This window comes from Macaca nemestrina, chromosome 6, assembly GCF_043159975.1.
Source record: "Macaca nemestrina isolate mMacNem1 chromosome 6, mMacNem.hap1, whole genome shotgun sequence".
NCBI lineage: Eukaryota > Metazoa > Chordata > Mammalia > Primates > Cercopithecidae > Macaca > Macaca nemestrina.
This window is the reverse complement of record NC_092130.1, coordinates 144,763,957-144,788,520: the sequence shown is the minus strand read 5'-3', so window position 1 is coordinate 144,788,520 and position 24,564 is coordinate 144,763,957. Positions and strand designations below refer to the sequence as shown.

Below are 24,564 nucleotides of genomic sequence, written 5' to 3'. Positions count from 1 at the left end.
GTTTGTTTATGCACAGGCTTCCAATCATGTTGCAGATCTGAAGCTTGTTGGTCGTCTTTATTTACCCAAAGGTTACATAGGGCCTAGTGTCTGTGTGTAGTAGATCAAGATAACCTTTTCCTGTTTCTATAGGAAGTATTTTGCAAGGCTCAACTTGTGACAAACCCCCAAAGTTCACTTTTCAAAAGAAAATATACCAACTCATTTTCCTTGACCTCTGCAGAGCTAGTTCTTGTGGGGAATTTTTACCCTATAGTAAGGGGTAAGAAGTGGCATGGAGACGTTTTCAAGAAAAATTAATTCTCTAAGGGCTAAACAATGCTTTTAATAATCAAAGAAGATCAAGGTCAGAATGCTTTGTTATTTGAACACTTCCTCAGATCAAAGGGTCAGATGTAATTATTTCCTGCCCTTGCTGCTCAGGTAGGTCAGTTCTGAAGATAAACCTCTACAATTTAGCAAGCCAGGTTCTTCAGGTAAAGAGCTTATTGACAACATCCACATAGGTCTTCATTTCAGTGATCTACAAAACAATTGCTGGTCCTGTTCACATTTCCTCACCTCTCTGTTTCTTCAGTCTCTTGCAATCTGAGTTCTGCTTACACCATTCCATTCCAACTTCTCTGGCAAACATTGCCAAACCAAGGAGCAGTTTATGGTCCTTAGCTGGCTGTGCTCCTCAGCTGTGTTTAACCAAGTGTCTCTTCTCTAAATTCTTTATTTCCTCAGTTTCTCTGATAGTACACTCTGCTGGTTCTCTTTGACCGTTCATTCTGTCCTGCCCTTAAATTTGGGGAATACTCAGGTACTCATGTTTGGATCTACTCATCGTGTGTCACCCTTTCTCACTGATTTCATGCACCTCCTTGTGTTAACGATTAACAACTACTGATGATTCCTAAATCTCTTTTCCAGGCCACAAGGTTCCCTACATTTGAGTTTCAACATTACATATTCTTGTCCTTAACAAATGTTTTCCAAAGCACAGCCACTGAGCCAGTGTGAATTGGTATGAAAGAGCTTCTAGCAAAATTCACATGTGCTGTAGCTCTCCGCCACCATGCCTGATGCTGATTTCTGACCATCAGTCAATATACTTCCTTTCCTCAGATAAGTTTATTTCAGGAGCATGGGGGCCTTTACATGTCCTTTTCTCCTTCCCCTGTCTCTGTGCCTCAATCAGGTACCATTGCAGCATCAATCAATACAGTGTGTCATTTGGAAGCTTGCACCACCAAAGAAGAGAGATTTACAGTAAAATTTACTAGTCTATCCTTTCTAGCCAATTAGATATAATGTGCAGGATATCCTCTGAGTGTCTGTCTCTTAGAATTGGCATCCAATCTTTGATTTCTTGTTTTTTATATGCAAGAAGATGTTTTAAGAAGACATCCTTTTATTTAGCTCTGTCCTTCTGTCTTCATATTACCACACATTCTCCATGCCGTTTCCATAATCTTATTTATTTGAAGAAACCCGACCTTTCATCATGGACATTTTGGTAGATCTTCCCTGTGCCGTGTTAACTTAGGGCCCTGGAGAAAGGGCAGTGAGCTACACTGTAGGCCTTGGCAGTCCACTGCACAGCGCCATTTCACACAGTAATTAATGTCCCCTGCAGGACCCCTGTTACAGAAACATTTTTTCTCTCTTCTCTTGCACAGGCCTAAATGATGCTTACAGGCTCTCTTGAGAAGCTCAAATTGATATAAAGCACAGCCATATGCTCTGTAACTGCCTGCTTTAGACATGTAGCTAGGGTTTTATCTTTACTGCACTTTGGAGACACTCCTGACACTTGCCTATAAAAGACCCTTCAGTGTCTGCTCACTTCTGGTTACGACTATTCTTAACCTTGATAAAGTTGCTGTTGTGACGATTTGACGTGGTACTCTGTAAGGCAGTCTCCAGGTCTGTCTTACTCACTGCCCTATTGCTAGTACCTAGCACATGATACATAGGGGCTCACTAAACATCTGTTGGAAAAATAAATAAATAAATAAATGGCTATATCCTTATACTTCTCAGCTAATAACTTAGGTTCCCATTGCTCAAGATGGCTGAGGCAGATGTGATGCATTCCTTAGGCCACCAGGAATGTGGGTTTGAGGATTCATCTTGAAACCAGACAGATTTTGATCATTACAGAGCAAGTAGAACTGTTTACATTTTGCCCTGTTGTGTCAAAGGTCACTTAGTCCTTAAGTCTTTCAAAGAAGAACCTGGACAAGTTGCTGAGCATGACTTCCTGGGCCGGTTGCCCAATAAATTTACTTTAGCATTAGGTTATCCTGTAGTAAAAGGGAGTCATCCAAGAATAGACCCTAAAAGCCTTTTGATAGGAATAGGAAATAAGGGAATCTGATTTCAGGTAAGCCTATGGGAATTTCCTATAGCAAGTTGGGTCCTAGGAGTGACACATCATGGTGGGCATTTTGTCCAGGCTTTTCAGATTGCCTTGTAAAAACTCTCAGGAGGCTAAACTCAGTTATCAGCGTCTACAGCCATAAAATGTCAGGGACACATTTCCCTCATCAAGCACCCTTCCAAGGACGCTGGTGAGCATAACAAGGTCTCCCTTCAGTGAGTAATCAATACTACTGCATTTGGATCACAAAGAACCCAGACAGTTGCTCTTTTCAAATCTTTGTTTGCAACCCATAACTCTTCACCACCTGCAAGTCTCTATCTTTATATTCAAATGGCTAAAACCTACACACTCTACACCAGAATTTTCCAATAGAATTTTCTATATTAATAGAAATATTCTATTCCACACTGTCCAAAATACTAGCCACTAGCTATACGTGCTAGTGAGCACTTGAAATATGGCTACCGTGACTGAGGAACTGCATTTTAATTGGCTTTCATCTTTTGCTTACTTTTACTTTAGTTTCAGGGGTACGTGTGCAGGTTGGTTATATAGGCAAATTGTGTGTCATGGGGATTTGGTGTACAGATGATTTTGTCACCCAGATAATGAGCATGGGACCTGACAGGTAGTGTTTTTATCCTCATCCTCCTCCTACATCCTCAAGTAGCCCCGGGTGTCTCTTGTTCCCTTCCTCGTGTCCATATGTGCTCAATGTTTAATTCCCACTAAAAGGTGAAAACATGTGGTGTGTGGTTTTCTCTTCCTATGTTAGTTCACTTAGGAAAATGACCTCCAGTTCTATCCATGTTCCTGCAAAGGATATAATCTCATTCTTTTTTATGGCTGCATAGTATTCTGTGGCATATATGTACAACATTTTCTTTATCCAGTTTACTGTTAAGAGTATTAAAGTTGATTCTGTTTCTTTGCTGTCATGAATAGGGCTGCGATGAACATACACATGCATGTGTCTTTATGGTAGAACAACTTATATTCCTTAGGGTATATACCCAATAATGGGATTGCTGGGTCAAATGGTAGTTCTGTTTTGTTTTTTTGTTTGTTTGTTTGTTTCAGACAGTCTCACTCTGTCACCAGGCTGGAGTGCAGTGGCACGATCTCAGCTCAGTGTAACCTCCATCTCCTGGGTTCAAGCAATTCTCCTGCTTCAGCCTCCCGAGTAGCTGGTACTACAGGTGTGTGCCACCACGCCCAGCTAACTTTTGTGTTTTTAGTAGAGACTGTGTTTCACCATGTTGGCCAGGATGGTCTCGATCTCCTGACCTTGTGATCTGCCTGCCTTGGCCTCCCAAAGTGCTGGGATTACAGGCGTGAGCCACCACGCCTGGCCTCTGTTTTAAATTCTTTGAGAAATTGCCAAACTGCTTTCCACAGTGGCTGAACTGATTTAAATTCCCACGGGCAGTGTATAGGTGTTCCCTTTTGTCCACAACTTTGCCAACATCTGTTATTTTTTGACTTTTTAATAACGGCCATTCTAACTAGGATGAGATGGTATCTCACTGTGGTTTTGAATAGCATTTCTCTAATGATTAGAGATGTTGAGCATTTTTTCATTTGCTTGTTGGCAGCATGTATGTCTTCTTTTGAATATTGTCTGTTGATGTCCTTAGGCCACTTTATAATGGGGTTATTTGTTTTTCACTTGTAAATTTGTTTAAGTTCCTTATAGTGAATTTCATTTTGATTCATTTAAATTTAAGTACTCACAGGCCATTAGTGGACACCGCTCGACAGCTCAGCTTTACACAATTGAAATATATATAAACACAAAAGACAACACGTGAAGTAATACTTCAAGTATTCTAAAATTATAAAAGTAATATATTGTCAATAAAGATAAATTTTAAAATAGATACATGTAAGAGGGAAATGCTAAAAACACTCCTATCTCAACACCTAAATGTAAGCACTATTGACATTGTGACATATGCACTTTCAGTTACTTCTATTGTATGTTAGAAGGGAAAATAGTGCAAGACAGCCAATATATCGTCAGAATGATCGAGAGAACATGAAAACTCTAGATGAACCTGGTTTAAATGGAATACAATAAGTATGCCAGGATCTGCCCCCTGCACAGATGACAGGCCAGATGGCTGCCCTGTGGGGTGAATGACCACTCATGTCCACACATAAATCATTTCCCTATACTGTCTATGATGCCCTATGTTCCCATAGTATTTAGAATGGTGTACATCTGTTAAAAGCTAAATATTATGTGCAGCACTTCACATTTCAGCTTTTAGCATTTTATGGGGGCACTATCTAGACTGTCAAACCCAAGGCTGGAGCATTTAAGGAGGCCTAGGCAGCTAATGGGCAGTGCTTGGCCACTGGCACAAGCAAGGAGAGAACACCTACCAGGGAGAGCATGGGGAGACCCATCTTCATATTTTAGTCTAGGACAGGGTCATACATGCTACAAAAGTTCATTCATTCATTCATCACATATCCGTTCAACAAGTAATTTGTAAGTACCTATTCTGTGTCAGGGTCTTTGAGAGGGAAATGGATATATTGGAACTGTAGAGGCCAAGGTAAAATCTCTTTTTATCCTCTGTAGGTTCACTGAAAATCAACTGACAAAAGACAGATTAATAAGAGAAAAGGCATACAAATTTATTTGATTATAGTTGTATACAGGAGCCTTCAGAATAAAGACCCAAAGATACAGGGGAAACTGCCTATTTTTAGGCTTAGTTTCAATGAAGTATGGACAGCTGTGGAGAAAAATGACTGGACAGAAAGGGATAAGCTAATGTTAATGGACTGAGTAGGGAAGTCCAGCAAGGTCTGTCTGTTTGGATTCCTCTTAGCTTCTCTGTGTAGCATTCCTTCCTTCTGGGTATGCAGCAGGACCCTCTTGAAATGAGGGTCTTATGACCTACAATCAAACAAGATAAGTCAGATAACTTTTTTAAATTTTTTCAAAATTAAACTTAAGATTGGTTAGATTTTGACTGTGTCTCTTTAGCAGCTTAAGAAGCAAATGAAATTCCTCCTCGAAGAAGTATTCATTCTTTATCCTGCCACTAGCTTACAGTGAGCACAGACTGGAGTGCAGTGGTGTGACCTCAGCTCACAGCAGCCTCAACCTCCAGGGCTCAAGTGATCCTTCCACCTCAGTCTCCCTTGTAACAGGGACCACAAACCCTCACCACCACACCCAGCTAATGTTTTTATTTTAAGTAGAGACAGGGCTTCACCATGTTGGCCAGGCTGATCTCAAACTCCTGGGCTCAAATGATCTGCCTCGGCCTTCCAAAGTGCTGGGATTACAGGCATGAGCCACCATGCCTGGCCTAGACAATTTTTTTTTTTTTTTTTTTTTTTTTTGTGGCCAGTTTTTACACAGAAAGGCTTGGGGGAAGTTAGAGTAATATTTTTAGGTTTTATGGCTGGCTTTGGGGAAAAGGGATTCTGGTTTCTACGATATGCCTTGGGGAAGACAGATTCTAGTTTCTATGGCTGGTCTTGGGGGAGAATGAGGGGCCAGAGACAGGAGGGCAGGAAAATGTCAGAGAAAATCTTTTACTCTGGGGGCTGCTTTATAAAGAGGCCTTCATTTGGGGGTATCATTTTCTGACGAAAAGGTGACTTGACTGGAAGTTGAATTAGTAAGCAGGGGGTAGATCTTTCAGGCCTGCAGGCCACATAAGGACTTCAGTGTTATTTCTGAAGGAAACGGAACGATCATGCAAAGTTATAATCAGGAGGGTGATAGGATCCTAGTCGCTAAGAATACAGCACTGAACACAGTCTGAGAATGTCCTTATCCTAAAGGAGCTTCTGTTGTAGTGGGAACCGAAATCAAAGGAAAGGAAAATTGAGTTTACAGAAATTGTGGAGAATTCAGTGGTGCCCTTGAGGGGACAGGAGGACTCCCTGAGGCAGATGATGTCAGGCTATGGTACTTCCTATGAGCCCCAGTATCTGTCTACTCTGCCAGGAAGGGGCTTTACCTGGTTCTGGCTCCACTTTGTCTGAATCTTTTTTTGCACACTGTTGACTTATTTCCTAACCTGATATGCATTGTGTTCCTGCCAGACAAATCAGTTAGCTAATTGTCTAATGACATCTGAAGGCATTCTTCTAGTATTACCATTCCTTTATTTCCTAGTTCAGATTATTAAGGGCTGAAAATTTCAAGCTAGCAAAAGTCAAAACTCACTCTAAGCTAGTGGCAGGATAAAGAATGAGTACTTCTTCCAGGAGGAATTTCATTTGCTGCCTAAGCTGCTGAAGATACACAGCCAAAATCTAACCAGTCTTACGTTTACTCTCAAATGATTTCTTGTAGAGAAGCCTCAGAAATTCACTAGGCCTGTGCCCCGCTCAGTCACAGACCAACTGCTCATCCTCATTCTTGTGACTAGCCATCACCACTCCTGGTAACGCAGCGCAAAACTGAAGGGGGTGCTTAGAATGAACTTCCAAAGGGAAAAGGACAGGATGTCCAGTTCATTTTCCTTTTTAGATGCAATTCCTACACATGAATCGGACAGTCCCAAGTTCAAGGAGGTCCAGCTGGGAGCCAGAGGGCTATGCGCAAGGATGCCACCCGCTGATTAAAGTCAGAGACCAGGCCAGGCATGGTGGCTCACGCCTGTAATCCCAATGCTTTGGGAGGCTGAGGTGGGAGGATCTCTTGAGGCTAGGAGTTTGAGACCAACCTGAGCAACGCAGCAAGACAGACATCTCTACAAAAAATTTAAAAATTAGCCGGGTGTGGTGGCATGTTCCTGTAGTCTCAGCTACGTGGGAGGCTGAGGCGGGAGGATCACTTGAGCCTGGGAGTTCAAGGCTGCAGTGAGTGGATCACGCCACTGCACTCCAGCCTGGGTGACAGAGTGAGACCCTGTCTCTAAAATAAAATTAAAAAAAAAAAAGAAATAATAAATAAAAGAAACCAGGCAGCACACTGAGTAGTACCAGAATCTGGTCCAAAGACAAAAGGACACTGATGAGAGGGGCTGATGGGGAAGCAGGAGAGGGATTTGGGGAGTGACTGGGGTTCAGACTAGGGCTATAGTTCAGGAGGGAGACAAACATGAGAGAGGACGTGTGAGGAGATGGGAATCAAGACTCAAGGCACATTGGCTGAGGGATTTTTCTTAAGTTTTCCCCAACATTTGGGTATGGCCTCAAGTGCAAATTAACGAGGTGCCAAGAAAACTCCATCATCGAGATAAATAATATTTTAATACAATATTTTAAAACTCAAAATTAATGCAAAAACAATCCATGATAGACAAAATATTCTAATTGTAACTAAAGACAGTATCCATTGCAGTGAACGCCCTTGTCTGGCACCAGTGGACCTGGGGTGTTCTCTGGTTGTGCGACATAGTAAGTTGCTCTACCTTTCTGCCTCTCAGTTTACAGAGAAACAAACTGAAAGCCAGAGAGGTGCTCATTCTTTTAACGAGCCATTCATTAAATCAGATTCTCTTGGCGTGGGAGGAGGGGTGCGTGCTGGACATCAGTAGTTTTAAAAATTCTGCCCAGTAAGTCTAACGTGCACCGGAGTTAAAAAGAATTAGGAAATGATGACCTGGCTCACCAGAGTAATTCCAACTAAAGTGTAAGTGGTTAAGAGTAGATTCCTTTATTTCTCCTGCCACACATTGTCAGCACATGGACAGTAATACTGTTGGTTGAGGGCAGCATAACACCAGGGCGGGTCATGGGAAAGGATAAAGCAATGTTTATTGAATGCCTGCTTCCTCCCAGTAAGCATGCTGGGTGCTTTTCGTTGGTTTAATTCCCATGGTGATCAGATGAGGTTGGTATAATCACCTCCACTGAAGAGATGAGAAAGCCAATGCCTTTACATAAGGAAGCCTTTCATGAAAACCTTTAAATAGCATCACAAAGCAGAGTCATCCCAGGGAGCATTGGACCTACCTGCTCGTTCTACAGACCCTCCAGAACTGCCCACATGTCTGCCCTCTACAATGAACATTCAGCATCACCTAAATACAGCTCTCTGGTTAAATAACTGGGGAGCCGCACATTCTCCAGCAGCTTCACAGTGACTGGGACAGAATGAGGGAAAACAGAGGTGGAACTGGCTCTGAGGTCTGTTGAGAATATGACTACACCTGGTACGAGGAGGTCCATTTGTGATAAATTGGCTGCAGCCCAGATGATCCCTCTGACAAAAGATTTTGCATTCCCTCATTTTGCTTCCCCACCTCATTTTCCCCCCAATCAACACATTTGAGCTCTAAATCTGTGCCAAGCACTGAACATCCTTTGCACATTATTTTTAATCATCTTAACAAGTCTATATGGTAGGAATGATCATATCCATGTCATTCATGACCCTGAGGCTCAGTGATGCCAAGGAATTACCTGGCTTCTCACAAACTATAGGTAGCAAAGTTAGGATTCAAAGTCAGATGTTCTTACTCCAGAGCATGAACTCCAAAGCACGGTCTACACTGCATACTCTTTTTTTAATACCCCAGAACAGAGCAGATATACTATATTCTCTAATACCTTTCTGTCAGGATCAGCTATTTGAAATATGGTGGGCTGGAGCCACCTTAGTCAGCTGGTCAGAATGTGGTACAGTGGGTATCACTGAAGACCCAACAGCTTCTTGTTGATAAATAGCATAAAATTCCCACCATCTGAGTATTTTTCCATCTAAGGAGACAGCATATTTTACCTGGGTCAAGTGGTAGTTTATTCACAGCCAAAGGAAATACTAGAAATTAAGAACCTTCTATAGTTTGTTTGACATCAGCCTGTAATTATGTAAGCTGATTTTTTAGCATCCTAGTAACTTTCCACTTCAGTCTAGATTGGAAATATCCCCTCGTCTCCTAAAAGCTGGGGTATATTATTTCTGCAGCATCAGTCAGAGGATGCAAAATTACAGCAATTTCAGTATTCAGAGTTTTTTCTCTTCCTCGTATTTAACTCAAATAGACCCTTCATCTTTTGGTTCCCATTTCCCTAAAAGTGTGACACCCAGAGAAGATGCTTGAGGCCAAGGACTGTATTTTTATCCATCTTTGTTTCTCTAGCACCTAATACAGTGTCTGACATGCTACAAACATTCAGGAAGTGAATGAATGAAGTGTGCTTGGAATGTGAAGGTGCTACTGACCCACCATTGACATAATCCGAAAAATTTTTTCTAGAAGTGCAGATGATTTTCAGCAAGCCACCATGTCATCCTTTAACTTGCTTCTCCTGTTGTTTTTAACTGCTTTCCTGCAGCTAGATTTACTGACACCTCCCCACTGTGGTCTCAGGGTTACCCTAACCCCACTAAGTCTTAAGTAGAACACATGGGAGGCAGGAAGCTTATCAGTGGCTTAAGTGCCCACCACCTACAGGGGCTTAAGAAAGGATAAAGAAAGGATAAAGTCTCCAAAGCAGGAGTCCGGGTGATGAGCTATGCCTTCTGGGTTCACTTCAACCCTTCAGAGTCTCCAAATACATCTAATCCTCATGACAATTGTGTAAGGTAGGTATCTCAGCCTTCGTGTCTCCCTTTAAAAGTCCTGTCTCTCAGAAGCCTTCCCTGACGACCTGACATAGCCTGTCCCTCTTCTCCTTTACTCTCATTTCTACATGTGTTAGGATTAGGTTTGCTTGTGTAAAACAAAAACCCAATATAATAGATTCACCAAGAAGAGTTATCTTTCTCACATGACAGGAGGCTGCAAGAGCATTCAAGGCTGTCTTGTGACTTCTCCAGTGCCATCAGGGTCTTAGGCTTCTTTTAGCTTTCAGCTCCCCCAGGCTGAGCCTGTGGCTTGGGGCTTCCTGCTCACTAGATGGCTGTTTTTTCTTTCAGCATCCTGTTTGAGTTCCATGCACAAAAAAAGGGAGGGGAAGGATAAAGGGCAAAAGCAAATGCCAACTAAATTGACCCCTTTAACACATTTTCCTGTAGCCCTTTGCAGGAATGTCTGCTTATCTTACTAAACATACCTGGGGCTCTGGGGATGTGAGTGTTTTTAATCAGTTAGACCGTTTCTAAAATAAAATGGGGTTCTTTTCATAAGGATAACAGGGAGGTGAGACTGGCATCTAACTGTGTCTTGTCACAGCATGGCAGCACTTGGTGCTCTAGGAAACAGCCCTGGGGGCCCAGGATTTTGGGGTCATGGTGCTTCCCCCCACCTCTGGGTGACCCAGTCTACAGCACCAGTCTTCTGTCATGCTTCCCCTCTCCTCACACACCCTCCCTCATATGTGTCTCCCTCCTGAACTAGAACCCTACCCTGAACCACAGCCACTCCCCAAAGTCCCTCTCCTGCTCCTCCCTCAGCCTCTCTCACCACCACATCAGGGTTCTTTTGTCTTTGGACCAGATCCCGGTACTGGTCAGTGTGCTGCCTGGTCTCTGCCTGAATCAGTGCATGGCATCCTTGCCTGCGGCCCTCTAGCTCCCAGCTGGACCTCCTTGAACATGGGACTGTCCAGTTCATGTCTGAACTTGTCCGGAGGATGACCACAGGCCTGTTTCTACAGTCAGGTTGGTTTCAGTACCCAGGAGTCACGAAAAGAGGATCTAATGTCTTGTGGTAACAAAGTTCTAGAATGCTTTGCATTTGGCCCTCTTGGGGCTGGATGTACCACACTTGGAGTTGAAGTGAGGTAGCTTTCATCCTCCCTCTCATATCACCTGGCTGCTGAAGTAGCATCCAAGATGTCCAGGAGGTAGGATTTCAGGGGGCCGGAAGGCATGTCATTCTCATCTAGGCTGACTGTTGTGTTTTATTCATGAGAAACAGAGGTCTGGAAAGGTGGGATTAATTTTTCTAAAGGAAGCAGAGCTGCACCCACACATATGGGATCTTAGCCATGCAGCCCATAGGAAGTATGTCGAGGTGAGCTAGGTGTCTGAAACACTGCTGGGATTCTTCCCAGAGCCCTCTCCCAGCCTCCTTCACTACCATGAAGGCAGAGGGAAGGGTGTGAGGGTTGCTACCGAGAGGATTTCCATATTCCTAACAAGGAGAGCATTTTGGTGGAGAGTTGAGAAGATAGAACTTCAGGTGAGTCTGGTGCTGCGTGATTGAATAGAGAGAAATCCAGACATTAATGATTCCAGGGCACAAATAGGAGGTCCAGGGCAATGTGGAAATTGTTCAAGGTGCTCGGGGTTGCATAACAGAGGAAACAGTAATGGCAGGTAACATCCATTGAGCACCTACTGTGGGCCAGACACTCTTATTAGAGCTTTAGCTAAATCAACTGACTGCTCATAGCAGCCCTGTGAGTTCAGTACTGAAGGCCTACAATCCTATATCCAAAATCCTTGAGGCCAAATGTGTTTCCAATACTGAATTGTTCATATCATAGAAAAACAATATGGTGCCTATACCATATATTATGTAATGATTCCCAGAGGGGTCTGGGGCAGCAGTTAGTAAACAAGCATGTGGACATTTCTGCAGCCAGTGGGCTAGACAAAGCCTACCAAAACCTTCACATTGAATATGACACCAAATAAGTTTGGGTATACCACTTACAAAAAAGCATTTGGTTTTCTGGGCTTTGGGGATTTCAGAGCTTTCAATCCTCATCCTTATTCTGATTTTCCAGAGAAGAAAACTGGCAGTGTGGCTCCAGCATCTGTGCTGTTAACTACGCTGTGGCTCCAGCATCTGTGCTGTTAACTACGCTGTTCTGCTGCCTGATGACAATGCACATCTATCATACCCTATACACGCCATGTCGCTGTAATATATGTGGTCTCTACCAGTCCTCAAGGAAAGACTAAGGAAGGGGGAGCAAACTCTGGTACATCTCTTTAACAAATGGTGAAATCAAGGCTCACAAGAGTGGTATCTAGTTCAAGGGTGCACAGTGGATGGATAGAGGCACAATCCAAAGCAAAGCGCAGGTCTGCAGGCTCCTGGCTCCCCTGCTATTGGATATATTCCTTAGGAATTATTTGAAGCAAAAGTAACAGGAAGAGAAATGTTATTATAATATTTGTGGCAATGGAAGAATAGGTTCGCAGTGGTGGCAGAATCAACAACATAGAAACCGATGCTAACATTTTGAATGAAATGTAGAACAGGAGAACATGGTGTCTTCTTATCATCCCCAAAGGAACCAAAAGGTTCTAACCAGTCAAGCAAGGGACATGACAGCATCTGCAGCATTTGTTCTCTGAGACCACGATGATCTCTCTCACGATTGGGGTTATCTGAGGCCTCCTGCCTATCTCCAAGGGTGGGTAAGGAAGCAAACAAGCAACCAAACATTGTCCTGATGACTGAAAGGTGAGGGGAGGGAAGCCTCTGCTGTTGTGTCCCAGGGACCTTAGACTAAATGTCAGAAAGCCACAGCCTCAGAGAGTCTTGAGAAGAGTTGTCTGTGCTATTCAGAAAGGTGTCAGAGGAGAGAGCTGCAGCCTCCTGGTCTCCCTGAGACCCCAGGGTAGTCAGCCTCCAGAGGGAATAGGTGAGGGATGCAGAGGATGCTGGTTCTATCTTTATGCTCAGAACACATGTAGCCCTAGTGTAGACAGGAGAACAGGCAGGGGTTGGAGCAGGTGGGGGGTGGGGTCAGGTGGCCCTGGGTGATCCTGGGAAGGATGGAGGTAGGAGGGACCTGGGAAGAACTTCAGGACTCTTCTATCTCTCATGTCACCACATCACAGTGCTTGCATTCCAGCAGGAATCTCTGCAAATGTTTCCTCTTCTGGCCTATAGCTATAGTTTTTCTTCGATGCCCAACTGGCAGCTACCTACATGGTATTACTTAAGGGCACCAAAAAGTCCTTTTGGTATCTCACAAGTATCTCATCACTAGAGGGACTCCTTTGTACTGATGAATTCTGCAAAAGACATGCAAGGATTTTGTGAAAGAAATGCCTTAAACATGCCACCCATCTATCCAGAATGGTCTCTCCTGGCTTTTCCATCTGTTAAATTTCTACTCATCCTTCAAGACCTTCCCTAGACCTGTGGCTCTTTCCTGAATGCCTCCCATAGTTTTCCTATATCAACCTCTATTAGAACTGCTGCCACTCTGTAATATTGTTCTGTTTACAGATTGGTCTTACCCACTGGATAGGGGTTATAATAATACAACTCACAAGGACTAAATTGGGTGATATATGTAAAGTGCTTCACACAGAGTAGACATCAAGCAAATAACAATTCTCTTCTCTGGCCTTCTGTCAGTTATTAAATTGAACTGTTTCTAGTATTCACTGCTTTCCCTCCTGCTTCCCTAGCACCATCCTAATCCATTCCTCTTATTACTTTAAGAGGTTCCTAACTGCCCTCTCTGCCTCTAATATATTTCTTTTAACCTTTATGTTTCTTACTGGCTGCTGGCTATGAATTCCCCTAAGATATTTCTGTCTTTATATTCTTCCACTATTCAAGGACTGCAGTAGCTTCCAGTGTTCCACTGCATTAGCTCCTAACTCCCAGCAGCATGTCCAGCAGTTCATTTGCTCCCCACAGACCAAAACCCTTACCAATGCTTTGCAGGTGACCCAGTCCCCATGCACCAAATGTGCTGTGCTAATGACTTGCTCCAGGACCTCTGTTCTCACCTTCTAACCCACAGTGTTCTCCTTACTCCACGCCTTCTTCCAAATCCCTCCTTCCAGATTTAGCTTACGTTGGATATGCTCCATGAATCAATTACATACTTTAAGTAGTCAATTAATAATCACACACTGAGTAGCGCATTAGGGGAAAGTATAAAGGAGACCCTCCGAGCTCTCAGGAGCTAATCGTGGAGGTTCACTGCATACTCACATCCAGTATCATTAACTTCTCAAGATAAATGCCAAGTGTAACCCACGTTTGGCTGGCCCTCTCGTTGACCTGATACCTTAGGTGTGCAGTTTCCTGGAAAGTTTCCCCTAAGCATTTCTGAAAGTTGAAAAAGGTGTCTCATGTGAGTCATCAAGAAATCCTTGCAGCTTCTCTATCAGTTAGGCATGCTTTTGGCCCTAAGTAATAGAGCATCTGATAGTGTCTCCAGCAACAAAAATATTAAATGTCTCACAACGGGAGAAATCTGGAGGCAAGCAGATGCAAAGCTTAGTGTGGGTTCATGAATGACTGATAAATGGCAAGGTTGACTAACCTGGGGCTATGAGGTTATAGATCTTTAAATTCTCCCTGACTACTGAAGGGATATGTTCCAGAGGCAGGCATGTATGTAAGGGAGATGGGAAATAAGGGATCCAGTGACCTGGTTGCAGATAAGAAAGAATATGAGCACTGATCTTTCAGGGAATAACTAACTTGGTACTTAAAAAAAAGTATGTCTACTATGCTTGACATTCTACCACATTGGTAGTCAATCGAAAACAACAAACAAGTAAAGGGGAGTATGGGCACTTTTATTGCACTATACTTTCCTATCTTCTTTTTCTTCCTAGACTTCTAATATCTGTGTATGTATTTAAAAACTCAAAGTTCCGTGGTCAATACTCAGAGCTTTAAAGAATCAGTGTCCACACATCGTGGACATTGTGTGGTTGCTGGTTAGATTGTCAGTCACATTGTTGACGGCCTACCCAGCAGTGATTCCCTTCTTTTTTCTTCCTAATAGGACTCAAATGTTCTTTGGGTCTGAAGCCAACCCCATGCAGCTGTGTATCTCGGAAAGGTTGAGCCTCCCTGGATGGAGCCCGACAACGTCCTTAAGGACTCAGGCTCTTTTCAACCTTTGCCTTCACCATCTTGGCCTCTTGGCCTTTCATCCTCCTGCTTGTACTTCACAGCCTCTAGACAGCTGTCATCACTGCAGGCATCAGGAATGACTGAAAGGTATGAAGCAAATGGAAGGGTCAAAAGCCTTTCTCTTCTAAATGCTTTGTCTTTTTCTTAAGAAAGGGAAGTTGCCAATACCCAACTATCATGTTAGAATTCCCTGCTCCAAGTATTGTTGGACACTACTGGGCTCTTTTTTTTTTTTTTTTTTGGAAACAGGGTCTCATTCTGTCACTCAGGATGGAGTGCAGTGGCTTGAACATGGCTCACTGCAGCCTTGATCTCCCATGCTCAAGTAATCTTCCCATCTCGGCCTCTCAAGTAACTGGGACCACAGGCACACACCACCATGCCCGCCTAATTACAAAAAAATTTTTTTGTAGACGGGGTCTTGCTGTGTTGCCTAGGCTGGTTGAACTCCTGAGCTCAAGCAATCCACCGACCTCAGACTCCCAAAATGCTGGAATTACAGGCGTGAGCCACAATGCTTGGCCTGGACACTCTACCTTTTTCAGGCACAACCATTCCTTATGGTAGGGTTGCCAGGTTTACAAATAAAAATGTAGAACACCTAGTTAAATGTGAATTTCAGAGAAACAACAAATAATTTTTAGTATAATTGTGCCCAAATGTCGTATGAGATATACTAAGAAGTTATTTGCTGTTTCTCTGAACTCACATTTAAGTGGGCATTGCGTATTTATCTGGCAACCTTTTCTATGGGCACTGCCACAACTTCCTCCAGAGACCACTGTTTCCTTAAGGAAGTGTCCCCATGGGTGGCCTGAAGACCTCAAAATGCCATAGCACCAGGGTGTTCAATGAGAAGGTTGACCTAAACGCCTCTCTTCCCCTTTTGTTTTACTATGTTCATGTAATCCCAAAGAAAAGTCACTTGTGCCTCACTGTCTTAATACATGTTCAACGAAACATCTTTTTATTTAGCTTTTAGTCACTCTTCCTTGAGACTCAAACCTGAGTTCTGGGGGTGGAGCTGAGCCAGAATAAAAATGCGAATGAAGACACGATGCCATTCCCAGCTTCACCTTTGCCCACTGGAGCCAAGGTTTAGCCAACCTTGTCTGTCTGCCTTGACTTAACCTTTATCAGGGCACTCCAGCCCTGTTCTCTTAAGCAGTATGTTTTTAGTTCATGCAAACAGACCTACCCAGCTATCTACACAGGTATGTCAGAATCTTCCAAGTAGGTGCGTCTTAGTCTCAGAAAAGATGCATGCATTGTGTCCTCTTCAGAGGAGGGGCCAAAAAAGCCTTCACTGCTTGAGGCAGTCTTCATGGAAATTAGGATTTGGCTTTGTCCTCAAACGGAAGAGGAGGGACAAATCAAAAGGCAAGAAGAGGATGTGGCTGGCAAATAGGACTAAGTGTGTTTTCAGGAGATTGAGACCAAGACTGAAGCAGAGATTGCCTGCTATAAAGTTGGGAAATGAGACTGAGAAAATTCTGGGCCAGATTATGAAAGACACTGTGGGTAAGAAATGACAGTATGTTTGATTTAGTGAGAAAAAGAGCCCAGTTAAATGTGAATAGAAAGAAATGTTTCAGATGATATGATGTAGGCTTGTTTTTACACTTCCCCTCATTGTTCCCCAGTGTAAAATTAGATCCCTTAAAGATAAACACAGTACCCTTTGTTGAAGATATGCCCTCTTCTGCCAGTTAGGAAATCTGAACCTTTAAAAGAATTTACTATTTCTAGCTAAAGTCTTTAGTTCCTGGACTAAACAATAAGATCACTAGTATTGGAGAAAAAATCTATTTTATTCTCTGATATTAAAATTAACATCAGCTTTAACTCAAACACAAGGATGTTCCAGGGTAACTTTGAACCTTACTAATTCTCTGACAGCCACTTCCTTCCTCCTGGGGTCGGGCTTGTTTACAGAGAATCTTCTGGGTGTGTGTAGCTTCCTCCCCATTTCCCACCCACTGATAAACATAGTGCTGGCCTTCAACCACTTAAGCCCTGCAACACATGCAGGATTTTCTTGCCCAATGAATTGAGTGCACCCTGTTTTCTAGTTACACTGTTCTGAGAATAGTACAATTGATCTTCCCCAAAGTAAATCCCCTCCCCTTTATGTACCTTGTCACTCAACAGCCCCTTCCCTAGCCAGGGGTCTGGTGACCTCCATCCCTAACATCCTGCTTTAAACCCTGACCTGAAAAGGATGTGATTAACTATTTTACATAATGCCTGGAGATGTTCACATGGGGGTGGGGAGAAACCTGCAAAATTGAGATGCACAAAAAAATACAATACAACCCTCTTCTAAGACCTTTTCTTCTCCCTTAAAAAGAAACCCCCAAAACTCAGGCAGTGAGGGGATGAGGTAGGGTTGGGAGAGAATTCCTTGTTACTTCTGTTTTTCTTGAAATTTTTCCACTGTGATATTATTCACATGTTTACTAGGATATAAATGGTCACCAAAGGTCCGTCCATATGTGATCTTTCCAGCAAAACAGGAAAGAAGTCATGTCTAACATAAGTGAATCTCACAGACAGACAAATATTGCATGTGCTCATTCATATGTGGGAGCTGAAAAAGTTGGTCTCATGCAGGTGGAAAGTAGAATGATGGTAACCAGAGGCTGGAAGGAGTGGGTTTGGGGTGGGCGTGGGGAGGTAGAGATGAGGAGAGTTTGGTAAATGGGTACAATCCTACAGTTGAATAGAAGGAATCAGTTTTAATGTTCGATAGCCAACTAGGGTGACTAGAGTTCACAACAACATATCATATATTTCAAAATAGCTGGAAGAGAGGACTTGAAATGTTCCCAACACATAGAAATGATCAATGTTAATGGTGATGGATACCCTAAATGCCCTGACTTGACCATTACACATTCTGTGCATGTAACAAAATATCACATGTAAGCCATAAATATGTACAAATATTATGTATCAATAAAAAGTAAAAAAACAAACAAAAACAAACAAAAAACAAGTAAAGCTCAAATTAGGGGGATTTGGGCAGCAGTCATTACAGCAGGTGCTGTTTCTTCAGGCCAGAGGAGGCCTTTCCCAAATGAGCAATAGGGCCAGGCACGGTGGCTCACACCTGTAATCCCAGCAGTTTGGGAGGCCAAGGAGGGTAGATCACTTGAGGTCAAGGCTCGAGACCAGCCTGGCCAACACCTTGAAACCATGTCTCTTCTAAAAATACAAAAGATTAGCCAAGTATGCTGGCACACTCCTGTAATCCCAGCTACTCTGGAGGTGGAGGCATGAGAATCATTTGAACCCGGGAGGTGGAGCTTGCAGTGAGCTGAGATTGTGCCATTGCATTCCAGCCTGGGCAACAGAGAGAGACCCTGTCTCAAAAAAAAAAAAAAAAAAATGAACTTCAGACTTTGCTGAAGGCCAGAGTGCTCCTTGCATGGTCCTTTAGCTTCCGACCCTTCACTGCAGTCATCAGAAGGATCTTTCTAATGCAGTTACTATTATTTTCCCACATGTTTACTCAGGAACAGATAATAAATATACATGGCACAGAACTCAAAATACCTTACAGGTGATTGAATAAAATGTAAGCCTACTTCCTTTTCCCATTCTCTGGTTACACTCTTCCTGGAGGTGACCTCTATTATCAGTTTCTTTGTTTATTTTTTCTTTTTTCTTTTCTTTTCTTTTTTTTTTTTTTTTCTTTTTTTTTTTTTTTTTTTTGAGACAGAGTGTCTCTCTGTCGCCCAGGCTGGAATGCAGTGGCTCAGTCTCAGCTCACTGCAACCTCCATCTCCCAGGTTCAAGCAATTCTTCCGCCTCAGCCTCCTGAGTAGCTGGGACTACAGGCACGTACCACCATGTCCGGCTGATTTTTGTATTTTTAGTAGAGACGGGGTTTCACCACATTGGTCAGGCTGGTCTTGAACTCCTGACCTCGTAATCTGCTTGCCTCAGCTTCCCAAAGTGCTGGAATTACAGGTGTGAGCCACCAATCAGTTTCTTAAATATCTGCCTTCCAGAGATGTCTATGGTTTTTCAAAAATAGAATCAGAGTTGTTTGATAGGCTTATTTGCTTATTTTTTCAGTTATTACAATACATGAGTGTTCTTAAATTGTAATCCATGTGGTTCAAAAATTAACAAATTTAAGAGATAACCAGTGAAAAGTCATGCACACAACCCTGTTCCTAGCCTTCTTCCTGGTTTCCATGCTATACCACCCCTTCCCCCACCCCATCAGGTAGTTTTTTTTATGTTCTTGTGAGTCAGTGCAGACGTTTTAAAGGCACATGCAACCAAACGCAATTCCTATCCTCCCTTTAAAGCAGTTCTTTAACTTGGGACTCTATAAAGACAACAAAAATAATTATTTGAATAAGCAAACTATGCATTGATGGAATTAACACTATGACTTTATGAAGCAGTCAACTTAAGCTCATCTATATATTGCATATTTGTGGTTTGTTTTGCATATATATAAAATATAAACATGTTATATATGTGTGTATTATATATAAAACAAACTACAAATAATAAACAAATTTAACTGCCTGGGTTTCCTTCGCTTCAGAATATTGTGATCCCCTTAAAAAGGACCCTCCCCGACTATTGAAAGTACTTAAAAATTAATATTACCTGAGCCCCTACCAAACAGGACAGAAGCCCAATTAATCAGAATCACAGCCAACAGTACATATAAGGGTACTTGGTGTACCACACAGGTGGGTCCTGCTACCCATGAGGCCTATCTGTCCCTGGAGGGGCCCGTGAGATTACAGGACCAAGATGACTTACCACCTACGTCGGTCTATGGTTTTGCTTGCCATGTGCAAGGGGGTGTTTGTAGAGCACTGTGGCTTCTGATGGGAGGAAGGAACTTCTGCTCAGAGCCCTATCGTTCTGAGGACCACCTTATTTAGGGGTTTCCCTGGTTTCCCCCTGGCTTCAGCAATCCTGGATTTTATGTAATCATTGCATTTTCTCTCATGAATTGGCCCATATAACACGCTTTGTAGATTACTGCTGAGTTTACCTATTTGGGAGACCACCCTGGAGAAGAATGTCCCAGTTGCAGTCTTGGGATCAACTGTGCCCCTGGGGCATTGGCTCCTGCTCTTCTTCTCGAAAGACCTTTCCCATGCAGCCCTGAATTTTGAAGTCCCACCCATCCTTTAAAATCCAATTGAAGTGTTTCCTGAAAACAGCTCAGCTCTATCATTTGAATGTGTGTCTTCTTCTTGGCCACTTATTGCTATTTCTATCATACCATCACATTCTGAGGACAGTTGCATTCCAGCTATAATTATATTGGTTTTTCCCTGCCATAAGACTGCATATTTTGTGATCTTGGCTATTTGTCTTTGTGGTCCCATGGCATAGCTTAGCAAGGTGCCCGGTACACAGTAGGATCTCAATAAATATTTTTTTAAATAGAATTGATCGCTTGGCAAAAGAAACTACCATCAGAGTGAACAGGCAACCTACAGAATGGGAGAAAATTTTTGCAATCTACTCATCTGACAAAGGGCTAATACCCAGAACCTACAAAGAACTCAAACAAATTTACAAGAAAAAAACAAACAACCCCATCAAAAAGTGGGCAAAGGATATGAACAGACATTTCTCAAAAGAAGACATTCATATAGCCAAGAGACACATGAAAAAATGCTCATCATCACTGGCCATCAGAGAAATGCAAATCAAAACAACAATGAGATACCATCTCACACCAGTTAGAATGGCAATCATTAAAAAGTCAGGAAACAATAGGTGCTGGAGAGGATGTGGAGAAATAGGAACACTTTTACACTGTTGGTGGGATTGTAAACTAGTTGAACCATTATGGAAAACAGTATGGTGATTCCTCAAGGATCTAGAACTAGAAGTACCATATGACCCAGCCATCCCATTACTGGGTATATACCCAAAGGATTATAAATCATGCTGCTATAAAGACACATGCACACGTATGTTTATTGTGGCACTATTCACAATAGCAAAGACTTGGAATCAACCCAAATGTCTATCAGTGACAGACTGGATTAAGAAAATGTGGCACATATACACCATGGAATACTATGCAGCCATAAAAAAGGATGAGTTTGTGTCCTTTCTAGGGACATGGATGCAGCTGGAAACCATTCTCAGCAAACTATCACAAGAACAGAAAACCAAACACCGCATGTTCTCACTCATAGGTGGGAACTGAACAACGAGATCACTTGGACTCGGGAAGGGGAACATCACACACCGGGGCCTATCATGGGGAGGGGGGAGGGGGGAGGGATTGCATTGGGAGTTATACCTGATGTAAATGACGAGTTGATGGGTGCTGACGTGTTGATGGGTGCAGCACACCAACATGGCACAAGTATACATATGTAACAAACCTGCACGTTATGCACATGTACCCTAGAACTTAAAGTATAATAATAATAATTAAAAAAAAAAAAAAAGAATTGATCACTTGGTTCAGTCCTCATTCTTAGCATAACTGGACGGCAAAGGGCATAAGAGGAGAGGGGAGGTGCTGAAAACTGCTTACTTCACAAGTTGAGTTTTTTGTTGCTGTTGTTTTTGCTTCTGTTTTTTAAGAGGCTTTCAATACGGACAGCATAGCAGGATGGCAAAGACCTCAGTCATCTCTGGCCTTGACACAATCTGGATCTGCACTGAAATTACTATTATCTTGGGCAAGCTATTTGACCTCTCTAAATTTCAGTTTTCTCAACTGTAAAATAAGGATGAGAATAATAATGCCTACCTTATGAACTAGTTAGCACAGTGGCTGGCAGTAAACATTCAATCATTATCATTTTTAATAGTTTTTATTAAGATGACTGTCTCTATCATCCATCTCTGTTTACACATGGCCAGAAAGCTTTGACAATAGCAGCTGAAAACAGGAGTGTTTTGAACCAAGACTGAGACCATTTCCACTCCCAAGCTGCTATTTGCTTGGAAGGAGGGAAATTAAAAAGCCACTAATGAAACCTCAGTGAGCTTTCATTTCTCACTGGGGAAGCTGGCTGAATAATTGTGAAAGTTTTGTTCAAGTCTGTTCTTTGGTTCAAAAATAAACATTCTCATTTCTAAGCTGACACCAATACTCGGAACCATGGGGCACATTTTAAAATTTACTATTTGCTACAATACATGAGTGTTCTTAAAATGTAATTTTAAAAAATCTGTCCAATTATCTCATTTAGTCTTAATAACAGAATGACATTTAAGCTTAAATATTATGAAGGAAAGTTTTCCAACATGAAGAAACTACAAGGAACACTCAGATAGCAAAGGGACATGGAAAATTTACAATTTCTAAAGCTAACTTTTTAGTAAGACTGCAAATACTGTAAAAACTTGCAAAAGCTCAGGAAGCAGAGACTTAACAACTGAAAATTGTTTATCAGTTGTGCTGGAAATTTCCACTGCTTCTTTTGCTGTGGAAGGGGCTGTACAGTGGGGAAGTACTGTCTCCACGTGTGTGTGTGTGTGTGTGTGTGTGTGTGTGTTGCCTCTTCAGCAACCCTTTGCAATGCTGTGTCATGCTCTGTTTTCATTCCAGCTTCCTCTGTCTTTCAGCATTTCCTGGAGTCGCCAGAGGGCCCTTGCCTGACTTGTTTTCTGTATGATCAATGTTCTGTGGTACATGTCTCTACTCCCACAATCTGACCTATTAATACCTCCATTGCAGAGGCATTAGTAATATTTACTAATGAAATCGTGTTTAGAAAAGCATAATAAGATACATATTGACTTGTATCAACAAAGGAAATATTAATCCAAATCAGTTGACAGTTTATGAAGAATGATAGCTCAAACCCTTAGGAGCCCAGGATACTACTTGAACCAAAGCCCTTTTGTAAATTATAAATGATGAAATTGAAGCACAGAGAAAAGAACCAATGTTCCCAAGGTCACATAGCTAATTAGAAAGTCTGGCTTTAGGACTAAAAACTTATGGTCAACCACATAAAGAATAGAGTGGTGGTCGGGCGCGGGCTCATGCCTGTAATCCCAGAACTTTGGGAGGCCAAAGCAGGCGGATCACGAGGTCAAGAGATAGAGACCATTGTGGTTAACATGGTGAAACCCCGTCTCTACTACAAATACAAAAATTAGTTGGGCATGGTGGCACGCGCCTGTAGTCCCAGCTACTCAGGAGGCTGAGGCAGGAGAATCACTTGAAACAGGGAGGCAGAGATTGCAGTGAGCCGGGATTATGCCACTGCACTGCAGCCTGGCCACAAAGCGAGACTCCATCTCAAAAAAAAAAAAAAAAAAAAAAAACAAGAAGGAATTCAGTGGTTACCTACTACAGTCATGGCCTGCAAATTAAGAAACAGCATGCTTCTTTTCCTTAGGGAGTCATGCTTGGGAAACAAAAATATCAATATGGCATGTTTAAATTCTATTTGGGAAGCAGCACCACTAAGACAAACACTGCAGAACTTAAATACCAATATAAGTGTGGACAAACAGAATAGACACGCCTCCCTAAGTGTCTAACTTTTCTCTGGGAGCATGCAGACCAGGGGGAAGACTACAGCTAAATCACAGGTAGCTGTGGGTGTGGTCGAGAATAGGAAAATGGCGCATCCTGGAACTGCAAGGGGCCAGTTTGTCTAGGCTAATATGAGGGCCAGTCTGGGGGAGAGCTGTGGAGTAGACGTTTGGCTAAAGGGGAAAGAATGGAAAAGAAGCAGGAAGGTGCCTGCCTGACCTGCTGGGGCTGCTGTCTTGGTCTTTGGGGAATTGATTGAAGTGTCAGGAAATGTTCTGCTTTCCTCTCCGGGCAATTACTACATGAAACAGCTTCTGGAGCTTTTCATGTTGCTCTGGGAACACAGTTTCCTGCAGTTGGAGGGGAGGCCACAGGCTTTCCTGGTTGGGGTACCTCCCAGGACCAATCTCATAAAGGCACAGCGAGGGGCCTCGCTGGAAGCACATTCAGAATCATTCTTCCAGGTTGAGGGGCATGTCGCAGTCGTCAGGCTGGCTCTGCGCAGGGATGGCCCCGGGTTAGTGCTGCAGATTCCATCTGCCATCAGTTTTCAAGCTTTCTTCCAAATCTAGTAGGGATTATCAGCTGTGTGACAGGAAATGGCTGTGGTGTGCAATTGTAAGTGGATCTGCACGTCAACCTTTTCAAAACCTTCCCAGACCTCCCCTCACCACCAAAGGAAAAGAATATTCACTCACCAGCAGCAACAGCGGCAGCAGCCCCCAGACACCTGAAATTCTCCCCTATGATAAAGTCATTTCCTGGGATTCAGTTTATCTCATATTTCTAGAGGGGAAAACTGAAGCTCACAAAGCGTAGGCAGCTCATTGAGGGAATCGGCATTTGGATCTGGATTTTCAACATGGATGCCAGTATTTTGTTTTGTTTTGTTTTTTTCTACTCATCAGCACAGCTCCTATTGCTTCAGTGTGAATTTATCAGGCCAGCTCTTGTGCGTGAGGAGAGGCAAAAAG

General features: G+C 42.7%; 1 long non-coding RNA gene across 1 annotated transcript in view; it reads left to right on the top strand.

Moving 5' to 3' along the window:
- Positions 1-7,420: 7,420 nt before the first annotated feature.
- The window catches only part of LOC105473075 (uncharacterized), a 35,233-nt gene continuing 18,089 nt past the window's right edge, over positions 7,421-24,564 (top strand). The window contains exons 1-4 of the long non-coding RNA XR_011625073.1: positions 7,421-9,881; positions 10,735-10,898; positions 11,972-12,169; positions 14,957-15,174. This is a non-coding gene — a long non-coding RNA (uncharacterized lncRNA). The remainder of the gene's footprint in view (positions 9,882-10,734; positions 10,899-11,971; positions 12,170-14,956; positions 15,175-24,564) is intronic.